General features: G+C 39.8%; 1 long non-coding RNA gene across 3 annotated transcripts in view; it reads left to right on the forward strand.

The window, feature by feature from the left end:
- LOC107401457 (uncharacterized) overlaps positions 1–18,910 on the forward strand; it is an 80,437-nt gene that overhangs the window by 8,817 nt on the left and 52,710 nt on the right. For 2 of the 3 annotated variants that reach the window (XR_006069309.2, XR_006069312.2), the window contains exons 3-4: positions 16,994–17,111; positions 17,674–17,772. This is a non-coding gene — a long non-coding RNA (uncharacterized LOC107401457). The remainder of the gene's footprint in view (positions 1–16,993; positions 17,112–17,673; positions 17,773–18,910) is intronic. The other variant, XR_013049032.1, reaches the window with a different exon arrangement.

Here is an 18,910-nt window from a genome sequence, read left to right on the forward strand (position 1 = left end):
TTAGTTTGCTACAGCTATAAATGCAGTTTCATCCCTGAAACTCCTTTGCAATGACACAGGAAGGCAGCATATATTTATGAGATCAAAGGCAAGGAAAGGGGACAAAGAGAGAAAAGTAAAATACCAAATGGGAAAAAAAGAAAAAGAATGGAAGAGATAGAGAAATAACTATGTATTTTTAGAACTACAAGAAAACATTCAGCCATTGTGAAAATGACCATACCACAGCAATGTCTAAACAAGGGAAGTCTGGCAGGCAGTCCCATCTCCCACCACATGCATCTCTAAATGCAGACTTTTTTTCCCCTTCTGAGTCTCAAGTAAATGGAAACTGGAGTGGTTTACTCTCTCTGTGCTTCCCTCCATGTTTTCATAAGTCTGTTTCTCAATGGCCCAGTGGTCATATGAAATAAGGATTATGGTGCTCATTCTAACGCTTCAAGCCTTCTCATTGTGTGCCGATGTACAGCAATTCGGCACTATACCTTGTTCTAGTGCTGGTCTTATTGGCAATTTCATAACTGTAGCCCACAGGGTAACAGTAACAAGCGGTGATGACTGCTTACCATTTGCCAGCACACTTCTAAGGACAATCTTGTTTTGTTTCATTGAAGTCCTCTGTCAGACTTCTGAGTCAGTATTGTTATAGTTAAGGGAACAGAGGTTCACAGAGTTTGAGTAAGTTGTCGGAGTGCCTCATCAGGATTTAAAGCTATCCTTCAGGAAATCAATTCACAAAGCTATTGTTTTTTAGTACAACTTTATTTATTTTATTTCATTGGAGTTTCATATACTGTAGGCTAGCCTCATATTTCTCTATAGCCTATGACAGTATTGAAATTCTGATCCACAGACACTTACCACTGTGCCCTGCTTCTTTGCCACACTTTTGGGAAACTCTTCAATAGGCCACACTCTCCCCTGACTTCTCCTTTAAGATTGTGTACAACAACATGAGCCAGGGCTCCATCTGAGAGCCAACATGCTGAGCAACTTGTGAGACTTAGTAGAGGGGGCCTTTGCTGTACAGGGAAGTTTCCATGGCATGGTTCTCACTGTCATCCCCTCTGAATCTGGAGTCTAAGGAAGGATACAAAAGCAACACATGGGGCAGAGGCCACGTCATCAGGCCACATGCAGAGTGCTTGTCATGCCCCAGCCCCTCCCAAGTTGGGAGGAGAGTTCCCAGCGAGCAGGGCTCCATTAGTGGGCAGACTGGACAGCAGAGGGAGAGAGAAGCAACGTGTGGCTATAATAAACTATTTTATTCACAAAATACAAAAGGATTTGTCACCAAATCCCTCAATTTTGAGGCCTTTAAGGAAACTAAAGTAAATTTTGTGTTATGGGCTCTGCAGAGATACCTTCTTTAGCTTTTATAGAGCTATTTGCTTTGATAAGAACCAGACCCCTTTTTTATCCAGCAAGAAAAAAAAAATGATGCATTCAGGGTGTAAAAAAAAAAATGAAGTGTTCTGTTTCTATCAGATGACTGGGAATCTAAATGGTCTAGAAACTGTAAGTGCTGAACAAAGACATTTAAGCCACTTGCTGTACTTCACTGCACAATTATAAATCCTCCTTGCAATTTCTCAGACATTCGGGCTGCTAGAGCTAATTAACTGTTCTGGCAGTGGGAAGATGTGGCCATGTGATTCACAGTTGCTGAATGGCTGTGGGGTATTTAATGTGAACAATAGATGAATTAAGGGCAGCAGTTAGCAAGAGTATCAGCAGATAGAGTATGCCTACCTAAGTGGCTGTTATTCAATTTCAAAATTGCCTTCCAGAAGATTTATGTTGGGATTTTTTTCTTAACATCATAACAGCCTTCCATTACAATGAGCAATGAGGAAGCCATGTCTGTAATTCTTCCCTGGCAAACCTAACATGGTAACTCCCCTAAAATGTCACCCATGCTTAAAGATAACTGCAACATGGTACAGGGCATACATCCTATCTTCCTCTATGCCAGTGGTTTTCAACCTTCCCAATGTTGCATTCCCTTAATACAATTCATGTTGTGGTGGCCCTCAGCCATAAAATTATTTTTGTTGCTACTTCATAACTGTAGGTTTGCTGCTGTTATGAATCATAATATAAATATCTGATATGCAGATGGTTTCAGGCAACGCCCATGAAAGGGTCATGACCCACATGTTGAGAACCAGTGCTCTATGCCTTGGTTATGGGGGTATCTCTCAACAAGACAGCAATGCCCATGAGTTAGGTAAAGGGCTCAGAGATAAACCACTCTAGAGACAATTTCAGGACACAGCATCTGCTTTGTTGCATGTGAGCAACAACTTTTGTAGTGGAACCCTATTGATTATGATTGGTTAGCACATTACCACAGATTGGATAGCAAGCATTCATACCACCAGGATTTTGATGGGAAGAAGCACATTAAAAGAGATGTGGAGAGTGCAGACTTGACCACAGGCCAGCTACCAGCTACTCATGCTACTTGAGAATTTGGTGTTCTGATTCCAGGAGTATATGTGCCATGCTTCTTATTTAGTAGCACAGTGTGCCAGGTGGGCAGGCTGCCAGGTCATGCCTGTATTTTCTCCTACACTTACGTAACTGAGGAAAATGAAAACTGTGTATGAGGGTTTCAAATTTTTGAGGAATTTACTTAGGCTACACTAAGTACTTACATCACTAATGATCAGCCATGTATGTACTCCTAGTCACAGAAAATACAATTCACTTTGAGTATTTTTTAAATTCATTAATGAGACAGCTTTCAGCCAAAGACTCCAGACTGGCCTGTCTTATTGTGTTCCAATTTCATGTCCATTGTTACAGCCGTGTGCATGTGCATGTGCGCGTGCGTGCGTGCATGCGTGCGTGCGTGCGTGCGTGCGTGCGTGCGTGCGTGCGTGCGTGTGTGTGTGTGTGTGTGTGTGTGTGTAGAGGAATCTACATTTTTATTGTGCTAGAGGATTTCCATATGTTGTTTCATTTAATCTTCATTCATTATGAAGTAAGTTCCAGAAAATTCTGAGTTCCCGCTAGCTGTTCCAAACTCAACTATATCATCATTCTGCCTCATAAACACTTCTTTTGCCGATGTTGAACTAGGTGAGATTCTCGCAGAGCTGCCATGGTTTTCTTTGTGTTGTTTTTTACATCATAGAGAAGTTATGGACACTTATAGGTGCTTTCTCATCTATGGTGAATGCTGAATAGCCCGGCTACTCCTGGACCAGAGGCGGACTTTTGGACATCAACATCTCTGAAAATTGCTTCCTGAGCTTCAGCCCCAACCACCAGTCAAAGTAGAAAAAAAAATTAGAATTTCGTGGTAGCTGTAACATACTATTGTACACTAGACAGCCTAAAACACAATTGATTATCTCATAATTCTGGAGACCAGAAATCCAAAATAAAGGTATTTTCAAGAACATAAATGGGAAAATCCCTGGATGAAGAGCTACAGGCAATCAATGGCTACTAGAGAGGGAGAATCAGTCTTCTTTAGGAATGAGCACCCTGATAAGTATCTGTGGTTGCCTTTTTACTCTTTGAGGGCCTGCCACCCAGCTCCCAAATAAATTCATGGAGATTCATTCTTCCTTATGAGTGTCTGGCCTTATCTTGGCTTATTTCTAGCTATCTTTTCTTAAATTATCCTGTCTACTTTTTGCCTCTGGGCTTTTACCTTTCTGGATTCTATATACCTCTCTTTATTTCCTACTCCGTGGCTGACTGTGTGTCTTGAGGGCTGGCCCCGGGCATCCTCCTCTCCTCCTTTTCTCACTCCTCCTTTTGTTTTTCTCCTATTTATTCCCTCTGCCTGGCAGCCCTGCCTATCCCTCTTCTGCCTAGCTATCAGCTGTTCAGCTCTTTATTAGTCCATCAGGTGTTTTAGGCAGGCAAAATAACACAGCTTCACAGAGATCAAAAAATGCAACATAAAAGAACATAACACATTTTTGTACCATTAAACAAAAGTTTCACAGCATAAACAAATGTAACATATATTCAACTAGTATTCCACAGCAAGTATCTTAAGAAATGTTCAGCTCTAAACACACATACTCTGAGCAACACTAAATGGACTCAGTACATGCCGTGTGTGTGTGTGTGTGTGTGTGTGTGTGTGTGTGTGTGTGTGTGTGTGTGTGTGTGTTAAATTTTAAAAATAAATAAATAAAAATTTCGCTTAAAAAAAAAACAAAGCTTTGCCTGAGCTGGTCAGTCCAGGCCACTGGGACCACCCCAACCAGGTGAGGGGCAGAACCAGCTCTCCTAAGCCCATGCCATAGGGGCCAGCTCTCCTACACCTGTGGTGAGGGGTGAGGCCATCTCTCCTGAATGCAGGGTGAGGCAGCTCTCCCATGAGGCACAGGACTAGCTCTCCTCCTTCAGTGTCCAGTGAGGGGCAGGGCTAGCTCAGCATGGCCCTTGGATTTCAACACACACAGTTCCTATGGCCACTTTTGATAACATAGGCCATGGAGTTCAACACAGACCCCCAGCTGCAGTGTGGCCACAGACCTAGACATGACCCTTGGCAGCAGCTCAGCCCAGACCTCACCGTGGCCCAGGTGGCAGCACAGTCACCCAGATCAGTATAGCCCTGGCAGCAGCATGGCCCTCAGACACCAGCAGCAGGTTCCCCACGACTCAGGTCAACAGTGGGATAGCTGACAAGAGTGTCAGTGAGGATTCAGTGATAATGATGTGCCAGAGGCCAGAGGTCTTCATTTCAATGAACATATTTATGTGAGGCAGATTGGACAAAAGGATATACTGTGTGTCACACTGCAGCTCCCAAGGCCACTAGGACTAATGAAGAGGTGTTGGAGAGTCAGGAAAGACAGACAGAGGAGCAAGGTTGGGTTTTTGTTTTCTTTTGTTTTTAATAGATTTTTGAGGGACTTTCTTTTGGGGGAATTCTGCAGGGTTCAGGGATAGATATTGAGGGACTGAAAAATGAGCAGGATTGGGATGCATGATGTGAAACTCACAAAGAATCAACAAAGAATCAATAAAGAATTATGTTTTATATATGTGTGTGATATATGTATATATACATATAATCTACAAAATTAAGAAAGAAAAAAGTGTGGGCAGGACCATGTATCCTCCTGGGTCCTAGTTAACAGGAATGAATCTTCCTGGCTGCTTTCTCCTGTCTCTGGCTACCAGATCCTCCAATATTTTTTTAAGAACTTGTTCTATCTCCCTGATTTCTGCTTGTCTTCACCCAAATGATCTCACTTTCTGTAATTTGGGATCTCTGCATTTCCTTCTTTTCTGAAGATGCCCGTGTTTGGATTTAGATCCAACTCTATCCCAGCAAAACTTCAGCTCACCTGAGTGCACATAAATCCCTATTTCTAAACAACACCACATCCTAAAGTTCAGGGGAGGTATTAATATTTGGGTTGATAATATTCACAGGTACAGTGGCTCTTAATTTATCTATGTGAATTACCTGTTACATGTCAGTTTTTCACAGTTATATCTTGTTAAATTTTTAGTTTATTTCATTATAATAAGGCAATTAAAAACATGCATGCCAGACCTCCTCACTATGACTCTAACACACTCAGAAACAATAGGATTTTCTTACTTTACAGAATGTATTAGCTGGGCAGTTGGGGCACACATCTTTAATACTCAGGAGGCAGAACCAGGGTGGTTTCTGTGAGTTTGAGGCCAGCCTGGTCTATAGAGTGAGTTCCAGGACAGCCAAAGTTACATTTAGAAACCCTGTCTTGAAAAATTTAAAAAAAAAAGAATATATTAATTTTTTTAGATACCTATTTGTTTTCTAGTGAGAAGAGCAAGAAAGGGTCTACATGGGTGAGAAGGAAGGAGAGGATCTTGGAGGAGTTTTGAGAGAGGGAACCAAAACCAGAATTCATTGTATGAAAAAAAAATGTATTTTCAATTAAAAATGGGATGAAGCTTTAAAAGGGAGGGGGAGGAATATCCTAAGCCTGTTTATAGGATTTAAGATTACTTTTGAATTATTCAATCATAGAGTACAGTAAATTAAAATAAGCACCACGTAACTATCACCTAGTTCAAATAGACATTATCACTTTTCCTCATTTGCTTCATACAACTTTTAAAGAAAAGCCGGGTGGTGGTGGCACACGCCTTTAATCCCAGCACTTGGGAGGCAGAGCCAGGCAGATCTCTGTGAGTTCGAGGCCAGCCTGGGCTACCAAGTTAGCTCCAGGAAAGGTGCAAAGCTACGCAGAGAAACCCTGTCTCGAAAAATAAAAACAAAAACAAAACAAAAAAAAATAAAGAAAAAAAATAAAGAAAAATGAGTGCAACTATAACTTAGCTCCATATCCACTCCTTTGCTCGGCCCCTTCCCTCCTCAGAGGAGACCTTCATCCTGAAGCTAGAGCAAAATATCTCTGGTATTTTCTCCTTTCTTCAATAAAAGTGATACAATAGTGAGCTTCTCTAAATGAAGAGAACCAATTGGATGTATGTGTGTTCAAAATCAGACTTTTATAAATTAGTATTGCTTAAATGAATATTAAATCGAAGTGAATAGTTTTTATAAGTGACAATATTAAAGTAAGGTCTTTATTCAGGAAGGAATGGATGGGACAGCTAACGACAAAATTTGATTTGAGTTCATGGGTGTAGAGATAAAATCTACACACAGGCAATGTTCTATATTGTAGTTGCTGAAATATCAGGAAAATGTTTAATGACTTTGCATGTGCTCACTGAAGATATTTAACTCTCATTAGCTAGTAAAGATACATATAGATAGTGCATGTACAAGAGTTGATCCACTATATTCATCCCAGGAAGATAAAGTAAAACTAATTTGAATATTAAGAGGTGTGACATTAAAATTCCATAGCACCTGCATAGCACCTAGGCCCTCTGTATATATGTTACAGTTGTGGTTTTGGCCCTCATGTGGGACTCCCTAACAGTGGGAACAGGGGCTGTCTCTGACTCTTTTACTGAGTTTTGGGACCCTACTTTTCATACTGGGTCACCTTGCCCTGCCTTAATACAAGGGGAGGTACTCAGTCTTACTGCAACTTGATATGCTATGTTTTGTTGATACTCATAGGAGACCTGCCCTTTCCTAAACAGAAACAGAGGAGGATTGGATTGGGGGGTGGGAACAGAGAGGGGTTGGAGGAAGGGACTGGGAGGAGAGGAGAGAGGGGAACAGGCCCAGATATTTAAAAAAATAAAACCAAAAAAAACCTTTTTTAAATTTATAAATGAAAAACAAACTTTAAAAAATAAAAAGTATTTATCTTAGTTTTACAATGTAAAACACCATGACAGGAAAAAAAAGTAACTTGGGGAGGAAAGGGATTATTTCAGCTTACAACTCTCAGTTCACACTCCATCACTGAGGAAAATCAGGGCAAAAAACTCATGGCAGAAAACCTGCAGGAACTGAGCAGAGGCCATGGAGGAGTACCCCTTACAGGCTTGCTTCTCATGATCTGCTTGCTCATCCTGCTTCCTCATAGCATCCAGGACCACCAACCTAAGGCTGGTACTACTCACCATGAGTGCATCCAATTATTAATCAAGAAAATGTACCACAGGCTTTCCTAGGGCTAATCTTGTGGGGGCATCTTCTCAATCTAGGTTCCTTCTTCCAAAGTTAGTCTAACTTGTATCAAGCTGACATAAAATAAGCCAGTTTTATATTCAAACCATGGATGCAAAATAATTGCTTAAATTTTATCTTTAAAAAAAATCACTTCCTTGGGCCAAGAGGTTGTGGCATGTGCCTTTAATCTCAGCACTCAGGAGGCAAAGGCAGGCTGATTGCTAAGTTTGAATCTAACCTGGTCTACATAGCGAGTTCTAAGACAGCGAGTTCCAACACAAAGAAAGCATGTCTGAAAAAAACAAAAATAAATAAATTAATAGGTAGATAAATAAATAATCACTACATTGAAGGTATAAAATAATAGTAAGTTAAATCTCAAAAGCCCAAAAGGCTATGAATTCTTCCTTTATCTGAATATGTGCTTATCACATCAGTTCACAAATACATGTTGAAATGATGTATTTAAGTTAGCTGGAGAATTTATGATTTAGAGAAGATAGTAAAGTAACAGATTAGCAAGATTCACCCATCATTTGTCATTGACTTCACCAAGACACTGGAAGAATTCCTCTGTTTATTTTCTAGAAATTGTTCCCACGTATTTTGGTTGCAACAGTAACTGAACCAGCACTGGTTTGAGAAGCCTGCTCTCTCCTACTGTCTTGCTGAATTTATTTGATTCTGCAGTGGCTTTGTGTAGTTCATTTATGTGCATTTTCCAGCTGGTAGCTCTAACTATTGCAGTGTCTATACTGTCATTCACAGACAACAGTAAATTACCTTCATTATTAACTCACTATAAACTACTGTGGTATGGGAATGATGCATGGTGTGTATTGCTAATGTCAGTAGAAACGCACTCGATAAAGTGATATTTCTCAGTATTTCAAAGAACAGAGGTCTGATAGATAGATAAAAGGAGCTTGAAATATATTAATGCATAAATATTCAGGAACACCTCACACAGAGAAGCAGTCATTTGTGGAACTGTGGAAGAAATATGAAGCTCTCCAATTCTGTTGATAAGGTACAGCAACAATTCTTGGATCTGTCAGGGGACATGCAGTTGGACTTGCTGTGCACTGTTTTGTTGATGGAGCTTCCCAGAAATTCACCTACATAGCTATTTGTTTAATTACTTGATCAAGAATTTTTCTCCCTACCTGACACTTGGTTCCATGAGGTCAGGAGCTATACTCAGGGATTTCTAGACACCTGAGAATAAAATTATTGGAACAAGTTTAAAACCATGCTGCCAACAAGTATACACAAAATATCAAATGATAGCTATGATTTGCAAAAATAAAAGTAGGAAAGATGCCTAAATTCATCACCAACAAGTACAACCTTGTCCGGGGATGTTCAGTACGTGACACATCTGCCAACACATGCAATGGCTGTGGTTTTAGGTAGACCTCACCTAGTTACCTGCACATTCTAAACGGATGAGATGCTTTCTCCAGACTATCATCATCACAGGCAGTGGCCTGTACCTATGAATCAGGCTTAACGCATGACAGAGGGCCTTCTCTCCCTTCTTGGTATTAATCAATTCCTCTGAGGTTAGATGAGGAAATTGAGCCTCACCCCTACCCCCCACCTTGGGGGAAACCTCCTTCTTTACAAATCCTAGAGCCAATCATTTCACTTCTTCTCATTGATCTCCACCACCCCCCACCTCTTTTGATGACTCTCATTTCTAGGATTCAATCTCTTCAGTTAGCTATGTTACAAGCTATTTCAAATACGTATTTAAAGAGTCAGCATTAGGGATGTAAATACAACATTTTTCCTAAAGTCGTATAGGCAGTTCCCAGTGAAGAGTCTAAACCAAAATGAAGGAGCTCTGTCCATGATTTTGAAAAGCTAATCATATTAGCAAATACAAAAGGGAAAGTGTTGGATCATTTTTGTTTTCTTATGTTTTTTCTTGATCCCAGAAAGTCAGTGAGACTAAGACGGACCTACTAGTTTTTAAAAGAAAGCTGAACAGCCAAAGCCATTTTGAAAATACTTTTAAATTTCCATTGTTAGAAATAATAAGTAATTGATTTCAGGTGCTAGCTGTAGATGTTTGATGAATTTGGTCACCTTCATTATAGAGGAAATTATATTTTATATCAAGTATTTAGTTTATGTATCCACTAAACAAGAAATCATAATTTGATGATACTTGAGTAAACATTAAAATGAGGTAGTTATAATGAATAGATGTTTACTTTTGTAACATTTTAAATCTAGCCATGATTTATTTGCTATGAAATGTGGGGTCACAATGCTTTTTTAAATTTGTGTGTGTGTGAGTGTATTTATGTGTAAGTGCATGCCTGCTGGTGCACATGCACAGTCCACTCTGTCCACACATGTGGAAGTCAGAGGCAAACTCATATGCCATTCTCAGGAGCTGTCCACCCTGTTGTTCAAAGCAATGTCTCCTATGGGCCTGGCTGATGAACCCAGAAGGATTTGCCTGCCTCTGCGCGCTCCCCCCCCCCCCCACCCCCAGTGCTGGGATTACAAATGCCCACCATGCCTGGCTTTTTTACATGTGTTCTCCTGATCTGGCTCAAGTCCTTGTGGTTGAATAACAAGCACATTGCTTACTAAGCTATCTCTTCAACCTACTCTGATTCTTTTGTATAAAGAGACATTGTCTATAAATGACTTAAAAAATGTATATTGTTCAAAGGAACTACTGGCTTTCATTGACCTTTCTGTGCTGTGTATTAACAGGCAGGACCCGCCTCCCAAGCCAAAGGAATAAAACAAGGAGAGAAGTTCCATTGGCAGAAAGAATAGATGCTGTCTTTGTTTTGTTTGTTTGTTTGTTTGTTTTTATTGTTTGCTTGTTTTGTTTTTGTTTTGAATGTTTTGTTTTTTAAATCTCCTTTTCCCTGTCTCTAATAGTGGACAGGAAAATCAGGGAAGATACCAGTGGTCAGACACCAAGGAGTAGCCCTAAATTGAGGACTGTTCAGCATAAATTCAGAAATCCAAGTTTTAAGGTAAATCTCTTAGGAGGCCATGGCTAAGTTTTAAGTGCTGAAATGGCCTGACCTAACTTAACTTTTAAAATGACCATGTCTCTTTTATTTTTAAATTATTGTTACTTGGGTAAGTAATTCCTTATAAACAAGTCAGTGAGCATCTCAAGGTCAAGAATAGGCTTTGATTAATCCCTGACTTCTCCCTCATAACTATTCATGACAGAATTATGACAAGGAGTAAGCATCCATCACATAAATGAGAGAATCAATGGATTATCGAATGAATAATTGAATATAGGTACAGAAGAATTATGTAGATAAAGTTAAAGATACGTATTGGACCAATTCTAGCTATATCCAAAGTCTACTGAAAAAGCAGGGCCTTTAAACTACTCACAGGATTTATTCTAGGAGACACAATTAGTGTCTGAAAATACCCTTCTCCCAAAGTTTATTTTCTAATTCTTTTTTTTTTTTTTTTTTTTTTTTTTTTTTTTTTTTTTTTTTTTTTTTTTGGTTTTTCGAGACAGGGTTTCTCTGCGTAGCTTTGCGCCTTTCCTGGAGCTCACTTGGTAGCCCAGGCTGGCCTCAAACTCACAGAGATCCACCTGGCTCTGCCTCCCGAGTGCTGGGATTAAAGGTGTGGGCCACCACCGCCCGGCTATTTTCTAATTCTTGTATTAAATAATTTCTTAATGACTTGCATAAAGTTAAATAGTGATTTGTTAAATCACACCTTTGCAGGGAAGTTAAATTACAATAATCATATATTTTATATACAATAAAATAAACATAGTGTTAGCATTCAGGCTATTATTACACTAGCTTGCCCTTGGGGACCTAGCAGGATGCATCACCAACCACAGCCACTCCCTGCACGCATGTGCTTGATAACATTCAGGCAGTTACCTGGCCAGCCCAAGGTCCTAGGGCCACTATGTAACTAGATAGTCTTGCGCATGTGCCACAGTTTGCTACAGTGGTGTCTGTGTGCGAGCACTAGGTCCCCTCACAAAAGGCAGGCTCCGCCCACCTTCCCCCTGTTCTCACCTCAACTCTTGTCTCCAGAGGCCGCATTCTATGTCATTTCCTTCCCCTCCCCCAGTAAGCCCTCCGTGTGAGCCCTGTCGCATGGCTGGCTGGCTGCTTTCACCCACCGTTTTGCGCCACTTTCAAATTGTAACACATGGTGATGATACTATGGGTGACAAATGTCAGGGTGGTTAATATTGTGCAACATTATAAACATGGAGTACAGAGTGATGTATGTAGAGTTCAGATAGTCTCAAAAATAAAAGCTATACAGTAGTAACTTTTCATTTAAACACTTTAGAAATAATGTATTTTCTTTGTCCACTTATTTTCCAAATTGTCATATGTAATTTTAAAAACAAAATTCTCTTTAAACAATAAGCTGATTTATTTTCTCACTATATTTAGATGTAAATGATAATCTCATATTTTTTGAAAATTTTATTTTTTTCACTGACCGAAAGTGTTAGAGTGTCTGTAAGGATTATGTCCTTAACTATATCATCAGCCTGCGACGGCATCCCAGCCTAAAAAGCGGGTGTGCCCTCTGTGTGATCTCTTCCTTTCCGCACTCTCTCCTAACGTTCTCTTCCCTCCACGTGGTCTCTCTCTCTCTCTCTCTCTCTCTCTCTCTCTCTCTCTCTCTCTCTCTCTCTCTCTGTGTGTGTCTCTGTCTCTCTCTCTGTCTCTCTCTCTCTGTCTCTCTCTCTGTCTCTCTCTCTCTCTCTCTCTCTCCTCCCCCCTCCCAATAAAGCTCTAGAAAGGTAACCATGGCTTGTGATTCTTCCAATCAGCACTCTCCACCAGCATGGCCAGCAGCGTAACCAACATTATCTACTAATTTATCTTTGCTACCATGCATCAGCAATTAAATTAGACATGAAGGCATGTACACATTAGCAGTGTTTTCCACAGGGGGCTATGATACAACACCCTTCATTCTGTGTGCTCTTCTACCTTGTTCTTGATATTCTTCAGTCAGAAGTGAAATCTGTTCTTCCTGCCAAATGACCCTAGACTTGTTGTGGCTGAGGTATCAGGGCTGAGTAGCAAGAAGTGGGGTTAGTCTTCCTGTGCCTGGCAATTGTTACCATTCCAGAGAAGGTGGGACCTGGGAGAATGGAGCCAATGAATAAGGCAGACTAAAGTCTCATGCAATAGCCAACTTTATTCAGAGCCTTGGGCAATTTATACTTTGAGGGTAAAAAAGGTCATTTGAGTAAAGGTCATGTGAGTTCAGGCTCTATACAATCACAAAGACAAGCCATGTGTGGCAAAAACTTGTTTTTCCATGGAGGTTCAAAAAGGGTTGTTTAAACGTTATCTGAATAATAATAGCAAGTGGTGATGGGTAATCTGTAGCAAACCCACTCCCACCTGGGAGGAACATGAAAACACATTACAAGAACAATTGAGTTTTGAAGATACTGGGGCCACAAGACTATTGTCCTGTTTTCCTGGAGTGTTTTCACAAGCACTCAGAATTCTCCTCATATGACTCTATCAGTTATTTATTAAGGGGCACTGTTTACTGTATGAGAGAAGCCATGAGGCACAACAAAACCCACTATAAGAGTTTATTAAAGGAAGGGAATACAAAGGATGTGCATAAGCCTATGGAATGATGATGCAGGAAGAGAGGGAAGGAATAGGTGGAACCTGCTTCTCTCTCTCTCTCTCTCTCTCTCTCTCTCTCTCTCTCTCTCTCTCTCTCTCTCTCTCTCTCTCGGCGAGTGGCTAGAAATTCTAACACCATCCGTTCCTGGACCATGTTCCATGAGGCAACTTCTGTTTTTTGCTTTTTGATATATTCAGCTTTGTAATCTATTTGTTTATTTTGAGTTATGTCCTTCATAATACTTATGATCATCTCAGAAATTATATATTCCCTAGTTACATACTTATTTGTTGTTGCTTCTTCTACAAGAATATCACTTGTCTCTCACCACCAAATTTCTGCTATGGATTCTGAATGAATGTAGGTGCAGTAAAGAAACTAAAATAGCCACTCGGTGGGAAAAAAGGGAAAAGTTGTTTATCCAAACTGCCATGCTGTCTCCCAAAAAAGCAAGGAGAACCCACAGGGGGGAGATTTCCAGGGCTAAATGGGACCTGAAGAAAGGGGGGTTGACAGCTGATGTGATGCTTGTGAGCAGGGACTGTGGGAGTCTAGATCTTGATAAGCTAACCAGCACCACATTCATATGCTAATTGAAGAGCCACAAGTTCCTCTTGGCAGAGATAAGGAGAATGACTCTCCTTTCTTTAGCAAGTAAGAACTTTCTTCAAGCCCCTGGGGCAATGGTGGTTTTTGTCTAAATTCTTGACATTGGGAAAAGGAATTTCCTGGGGGACCAGACAAACACAATAAATATTCATTGAATCAAGACAATAATATCTGTAAATAAAATTTAAAAATGAAGTGGCCCTGAAATTGCCCAGTTCAAAGTACCATAGTCAGTGTTACTTTAAGCCTGGGCTGAGGCACTTTATTCTTGAAGCAGGGACCACTAATGTTGTAAGATGGAGGAGACTCCCAAGGACCAGCTAACATTCCAAGAATGAGCACCTGATAGCTTAGAACTTTCTTTCACTATTGCGTTGAGTAAAAAGCTTCAGAAAAAAATTTTGTTTTCTTCAACATGATATATATACATGGAATTCTGACAAATAAAAATAATGCAACAATTACCACAAGTAAGAATTTGTCAGCTTCATCACCAACAAAGTAACATGTTCTATTTTCTAGTGGGGGTATAAATAAATACATTTTCTGTAAGAGTGAAAACTGGCAGACAAGATTATGTCAAATGATCTGCATGGTAAAGAAAATAATACAATGAAGAGACAATCTGAATAATGAAGAAAAATATTTTCAAACTATTAATCTGACAAAGGATTAATATCCAGGATTTGTAAGAGACTCCACAACAAAAGATTTAAAAATGGGAAAAATGATCTGGACATATGTTCCTTAGTAGAATTTACACAGCTGTCCAACAAATATCAGAAGAAATGCTTGATAGCACTAATCATCAGGGAAATACAAATCAAGGCCATAGTGTGAGAGCATCTCATCCCACACAGAAAGGCTGTTATAATAACAGATGCTGGTGAGAACGGGGCAAAGAACAATGCTCACATGCCATGGTGGGGGGGGGGGCAGTAATAGAGTAAAGTCACCATGGAATGCCCCAAGACACTAAAAATAAAACTACTACAGGATCCAGCAATTCCACTGCTATCTCTGCATCCAAAAGAAATCAATATGTCAATAAGAAAGCTACATCCTCATGTTTATTGAAGGGCTATTCATAGCAGAAAGATCTGGGGATCAATGTATTTGTCTGGCAGATGAATGACTAAAATACTTTTGCAATAAAACATTGTTAAGCCACAAAAAAAGAATGAAGTTGCTATTTGTGGTAGTGTGGATGCAGTGGTAGGATATTATGTTAAACACAGAAAGAAAATACCACATAAGTCATCACTCACACCTGGAAGCTGAAAGCATTGATTTCACAGTGGTAGAGATTAGAAGAGTGGTCATTAGAGGTTAGGAATGGTAGCCAGGAGGAAGGATCCAGGAAGACTAGATAATGAATGCTGAAATGCAATTAGTATAAATAACTTCTAGTGTGCCACAATACTGTGACTGAAATCCACAGCAACTTCTAATATGTTTTCATATCAGAGAACTAAAAGGGCTGGACTTGAACTTGACATTTCCTATCACACACACACACACACACACACACACACACACACACACACAAAAAAAAAAAAAAAAAAAAAAAAAAACATGATAAATATTTAGTGGAATGGTAAGACGGTTAGATCTGTCAACTTTATAAAATCTATAATTAACCTGGGAAACGGGCCTCTGAACGTGCCTGTGGAGGATTGCCTTGATTATAGTGTGGGAAGACTCAGATTCAGTGTGGGTGGGACTGCCGCTGTGGAGATAGTGAGCGGAACACTAGCACACACACACTCATTGCTCTCTTGACTGTGGACATCATGTGACCAGATGCTGTAAATTCCTGCTGTCTAAACTTCTCTACCATGATATACATTAAATTGTGAAGCAAAATAAACCTTTTCTCCCTTAAGTGCTTTGGCCAGAGTATCCCATCACAGCAATGGTAAGGAAACTAAGATACATAAAAATGCTAATTTCTAGGTTTTGATCTCTACATGTCTACATTGTTGAATTATGAAACTGTATCTCACAAAGAGCTACAATTAGTATATATCCAATGGAGCTCAAACTCATAAAAATGGACTGTACAATATGGAAGAGGAAGGCGTTGACCAGTGGGTAAAGAGCTATTGGGCAGAAAGAAGACATTCTGGTGTACTGTTTGATACAGTGATCATAATCAATAAAAATGGACAGCTGTTTGGCTCAAACTTTTTGGGGGGCACCCAGGCAGGGGGATCAGGATCTGTCCCTGGTGTATGGGCAGGCTTTTGGGAATCCGGTGCCTGTGGTGTGACACCTTGCACAGCCTTGGTGCAGTGGGAAGGGGCTTGGACCTGCCTAGGCTCAGTGAGCTGGGCTCTGATGACTCCCCATGGGAGACCTCGATTTGGGGGATGTGGGGATGTGGGGTGGCTTGGGAAGAGGGCTGGGGGAGAAGGGAAGAGGGAGGTCTGTGGATAGCATGAAGAGTGAGTAGAAAATTTCTTAATAAAGAAAAATAAAATAAAATTTAAAAAAAGAAAAAAATGGATTGTGCATTTAAAAACATATAGCAGAGGATTTTGAATGTCCTCCTACAATAGTGATAAATGTTTGAGGTGGTGTATGTGTTAATTACCTTGATTAAATCATCACAATATGTGTACAAGCTAAAACATTACAATACTTCACAAATTTATATGAGTATCAATTAATATTAAAATTAAGCTAAATTTTTTTGTATATATGTCAGAAAATCAACTTTCACTGGAACTATAATGAAGTCTTTAGGATCAGACTTCTCTCAAATTATACGCTGTTATGATACATTACAGGGACCCCAAGGGTATAACATGCTGGCGTGGTGGGCAAATACAGTGGTGGGCTGACGGGTGACCCACTCCATGCAGGCATGGCGCTGGGGCAGTGAGTGGACATTCACAACCCAGACACGACATCCGTGCAAAAATGGTTTATTATAATAGAGAGATAGAGAGAAGATACGGAAAGAGAGAGAGAAAAGAGAGGGGGTGGACACCTAGTGCGAGTGGAGAAAGAAAGAGAGAGAAGGAGGCAGAGTTTTTCCTTAAGAAAAGGTTTCTATGTCAGGACACAGGGTGGCCCCAAGGGATGAGATTTCAAGGGGCAGATCAAAATATTAACATAAGCGACTACCAAACTGCAATGAATATATAAAACAACTATTTTTTTTATTAGGACTGGGAGGTCAACAGCATAGACAAGTGACAAGAGACAGAAGAAAAACCTGTGAAGTAGGATGTACCTTACTTATTATTTCCTTCCACCTGGAAGCAGAAGATCCCAATGCAGGAAGGTAAAAATTGTCTAAAAATGTTCTTGCTAGGCCAATGATGCAAAGATACTAGCTTAGACATCTTTAGGAGGCCATGAAGTAAGTGGTACGTCCTGTGAGAAAGGAGCTGTGCTGCAGCCATGCTGCCTCTGAGAATCCGGGTCCTGGAAGTCACTAAAGTGAATTGCACCACAATCGAAAGACTGTCCACATTTTAGGGAAAGGTTCATAGTATTTGCTCCCTTTCAGGTTATGGTAAGATGCCACATAGTAGGAATGTTTTGTGAGATGTGAGAATTTATGGTAGCCTATGGGTTGGTAATTGCAAGGATTAAGCCCTCATCTTGGATATGATTTCTCAGGAAATTTTAAGAGAAAATCAAGGCAGCCAACAAACATTATCTGTGTCTGTGATGCTGGCTTTAACCTTAGAATTCCTAGAGGTCATTGAGAGAAAGATAGAAATGGAGAAGGGAAGAAATGTTTCTTCTGTGGTAAAGGGTACCTTTGATGATCAGTCTTCATTGCCTGTTTGACTAGACTTAGAATCACCATGTAAACATTCCTTTGTGTATGTCTACAGGTTATTTTCAGAAATGTTTAACTGAGTAAAGAAGACCTACCTCTCTACTGAGGGGGTTATCATCACATGAGGTTGGGTCCCTGACTGAAGAAGAAGGAAGTGAGTTTAACAAAACCATCTGTTTTTCTCTGCTTTCTGAGGTAGCTTGAGTACGACTCCTCCCTCAGACTCTTCCTGCCATGACTTCTCTACTATGATACACTATACCCTCAAACTATGAACCAACTATAAAAACTTTATTCTACTTTACTTAACTTGCTTTTGTGGGTTAATTTTCATATCAAAGAGAAAAGTTACCTCATTATAGGACGCCTGGCAGGCTGTGATCTCACAGTCAGCATGTGGAAGATGGGGTGACTTCCTCTAGGTTGGCAATGCTGGCCTTGTTTTGCTCTTCCTCCAGGAGTTGCATGCATTAGACTCTTCAAGAGGAGCTCACTGATATTCCTGCTCTCTATAAACTCATCCCTCTTGACAGTCTTTATTTTATTCATTCATTACTCTGAAATTCATGTTTTTATTATAAACATGGCTTTATTTTGGCCAAGAAAATTAAAATGTCCCTCTATATGTCTTTGCTGAAAGGTAAGATTTATCTTTTTTTCTCAAGACAGGGTTTCTCTGTGTATCTCTTCCTGTCCTGTAATCTGCTCTGTAGACCAGACTGGCCTCAAACTCAGAAATTCACATGCCTCTACTTTCCAAGCACTGGGATTAAAGGTGTGTGCCACCACATTCTGGCTAAGATTCATTGTTTACATTAAGCTTGAGAGTCATTCTCTGTAATTGTGATGTTTACCCTTTAATGATAGCTATCAGTAATTAATTTTTAGTATGTTATATTGGTAAATACACTCATGAAAGGGAAAAATGATGTGAAGTCACAGAATAACTTTATTAACTTTAGCATACATTTCAAAGTAATATATATTTTCTTGGATATTTAGCTATGACAGAAAGCATCATTGTTTTAGAGACCTAAAGCTGTTGGGTTGGTATTTTATTGGTACAATCAAAATACAGAAGAAAAAAAGTAGCAGGAGACAACATCTCCATTTGAAAATGACCACTGCTAATTACTGGGCCTGTCACAATAGGTAATATCTATGCATTAGATATTACTAGTATCTGTTTCTCATTTTTAAATAAAAAACTATAGACTGCCTTAATTATTCTAGAAATTCAGTCAGTCAAATTGGTGGTTTGCAATGACAAAGAATTTAAAAGTACACAATTT

This window comes from Peromyscus maniculatus, chromosome 2 (assembly GCF_049852395.1).
Source record: "Peromyscus maniculatus bairdii isolate BWxNUB_F1_BW_parent chromosome 2, HU_Pman_BW_mat_3.1, whole genome shotgun sequence".
Lineage (NCBI taxonomy): Eukaryota > Metazoa > Chordata > Mammalia > Rodentia > Cricetidae > Peromyscus > Peromyscus maniculatus.